Genomic DNA, 3632 nt, shown 5'->3' on the forward strand with positions numbered 1-3632 from the left:
ATAAGGTTATTCCTTAACTACACAATTACACAAAAACACAAATTCGTGAGCTGTGATTAGTTTAGTGTTCTGTCCTTTTACAACACTTAATATAAATTATTTTGAGCTTTTATGTTTCATTTGCTGCCTCTACCAGCTGTTTTCAAATGTATTTGTTTAAGAGGTAAATAAATTCAAAAAACAAAGCAAAAATTTATTTTTTTACTAAAAGAAATGAATATAATAACTTATTATTTATTTATTTAATATTCGGAAACTATTATTTTTTGTTTTAAGTTTTGTTTTAGATTCAATGTCTCGATTCTTTTTAATAAGATTATCATTACCCTTTTTGTTTGAAAGTAACAGAGTGAATTTTTTTGCGCACGCACTTGATGAAAACGAAAAATAAAACCTTAATATTATATAGTACCCTAATATAATATAACACAATATAAATTTTTTAATTATTTAAAATATAATTATATAAAATTATATAAGTAAAAATTTTTTGTTGTTTTTATTTTTAGTTCATAAGTTAAAATAAAACTTGCTTAAAATTCGAATTAAACATCGCCTTATTTCTTTTCCATTTTGATTGTGGTCGTTTAGCGTTTTAAACTTGTTCTGAGACGACATTGAGAGAGACGACAATATTTGTCATTTTTGGTTTTTTGTATGGGATATATGTTTATATGTTTATTTACATGTATTTCAATATTTATTTTCTTTCTTTGTTTAGTATCTTATACACTGAAGATAGGAAGAAGTAGACCAAAATATTTGTAATATAAATTATTTTGTATGAAAAATAAAATATAACTAAATATTTAACACAGTTTAACAAAAGTGTAATTTTTTATTTTATTTAAAAAACATTTTCATGAATTTATTTGTTAAATGAACGAGCTAAGCCCAGTAACAAATATAAAAACTATTTGACATATTATTTTATTAAAAGCTCTTAATATTCAATAGCCGTCATCTACACCATCACTTCCAGCATACCATCGTGTACCATTGTCACCATCGTATGCGTACTGTTCCAGTATAAAAAGCTAAAAAAACAGATCATATGAAGAGGAAATTTTGGATGTTATAACGAATATAAAAGAATATAATGAAAAAATTATGAAACTAAAAGAAAAAACAATCTTTTACGCCGTTTAGATGAACGTGCAGAAAAATTACAAAATGAGTTATAACACTAAATATTTACAAAAAAAAAAAATTTCAATAACGAACCAAAATATAATAGCAATCACGTCTCATATGTTTAGCTACAGTTGTACTTAAACTTGTCAAACACTTTAGTATTACATTATTTGGGTACTCGTGTTGCATTTTATTAATATGTTCTAAGTGCTTCTCACATCTTAGTAATGAAATTTTCATTTTATTTAAAAATTCTTTTGTTGCACCTTTATTTTTTTTTTTCTGTAATGATTTCAGTATTAAAAATTAAATAGTTTATTTAAATTATTTATTTTTTGCACTATAATCAAAATATTTGCAAAGTTCGGCGTTTTTGAAATTTTAACAACTGAAATTTCTATATGACAATCTTTTCTGACAATCAAATTATAATAATTTGCCGTGTAAATTAATATTTTTACTTTTTGACTCCAGCAGGCCAATTCTACTAATCGCTATCGCTAAAGTCACTAAAATGCATTTAAAGAATTTTAGCGACTTTTGCGATTCTTCTAACTCATTACGCTTAATTTCTATTCGCTAATTTTCTCAACTTTCAAAAACAGCTGATTTCTCCGGAAAATCGCTAAATCCCCAAATTTCGTATTCTGCTAAATTGGCAATCTGTAAATGTCGTTAAAAACGACTAAAATTTCTTCTAATTTGATTGTTTTAGGCGACTAGGTTTTTGCTGTCGCTTAAAGTGAAAATATTATTTTTTAAACAAATTAAGCAATTATTTTGTACGTATTTAGTATAATATTCATATTTATTTATTAATTAAGTTATTGTGATAGAAATAAATTTTGCATTTAAAGTAAAATGAAAAAAAAAAATTAATATTACAAAAATTTTGTGGCAGTAATATAGTGAGAGTGCGTTTGGTGTTCAGCAAATGTAAACAAATGTATTATATTTTTCATATTTCATTTTTGAAATTGTACCTAAAATAAATGAATTGCAAGTGAAACAGTGAACAAAATGAATAATTATATACATATTTATACATATAATATTTAATATATTTTATTTATTATTTAATTTTCAGATATTTATGATGGAATTCGTGGTTAACGCATTATGTGCAATACCTCAAGGGTGATGTGGAAATTTGCGCTTTTTTTATTAATGAAATAATTGTTTATTTTTAAGGTTTTTCTTCCTCATTGAACACTAAAGATGGTCTTCAAATGGACCCAAATATTTGTAATACAAATAAGTTTTTATAAAAACTAAAATACAATTAAATATTTAACACAAATTTATAAGTGTAATTTTTATGTGTTAAATTAACGACCTAAGGCCAGAGTATTAATAAAAAACTGTTGAATATTGGTCATAATAACAATTTATTATTAATAAAATAATAATAACAATATAAATAAATATATATTTAAAGTTTTAATAAAAAGTCAATTAAATAAAACCCAATTAATATTGAAAATAATTATTGATTATTTCCTCTCTTGCTAGAAACGCTTCAGGGACGGGTTCTTGTGTTTCAAAGTCATTATCTTCATTTATTTTTTCGTCCGTGTTTTCTGCGCAGTCAACATCATTAACTTCGTTCATTATATTATGTTTAATAATGAAGTTATGTAGCACCAAACATGAATTAACACTTTTGCCCGCTGTTTCAGGATCATACATTAAAGTTCTTTCGCTGCTAAGGCAATGAAATCTACTTTTTAATAATCCGAAACAACGCTCAATGCAATTTCTTGCCTTTCGATGTTGCACATTATAATTATTATGTGCCGTCGACAGAGTTATTTCCGCCATGAAAAGCTTACATAAATATTTCGAAAGACGAAATATTTCAATAAAACGCTCATCAGATACAGCAAAGAGGTCTGTGGAATTTCGCAAACATTTTCTTTTCCAACGTAAATGATTTCGTGAATCTCTCACATCACCAGAAAAAAAAATCTCCTTCTTATCAAAAAGTTCATTATTTAATTAATTTACACACCAATGTTATATTGAATATTAATTTAAATTTCACAATTGCTAAATATTTTTTTGTTGAAGTATGTGCTTTTAAATTTGAAATTTAAATTATAAGTCCAAAAGCTAACATTTGTTTACAATTTTTGTATTTATTTGACATTTCAGTGCATTTCAGCATTATCCGCATCGCCAGATAAATGTAGCGAAGAGATTCTGTTAGCCGAATCGCATAATCGCTAATCCTCCTAAAATAAGCGAATTTCTTATTTAAGAATTTAAGCGAAGAGATTGGAGATTTAGCGATAGTGATTAGTGGAATCGGCCTGCAGATGTCAGTTTAAAATCTTACCTGCCAATTGGTGTTTAAATTACAAACGAAACTATCGTGTGAATGCAGTACAAGGGAATTCCTGTGGTTTAATACAAAAAACATGGTATTTTTTGCTTAATTATGTTTACGTTCCGTTACACAAATCGACACGCGTCATAATGCCGTCTGTCAAACAGTG

This window comes from Teleopsis dalmanni, chromosome 1, assembly GCF_002237135.1.
Source record: "Teleopsis dalmanni isolate 2A chromosome 1, ASM223713v2, whole genome shotgun sequence".
Lineage (NCBI taxonomy): Eukaryota > Metazoa > Arthropoda > Insecta > Diptera > Diopsidae > Teleopsis > Teleopsis dalmanni.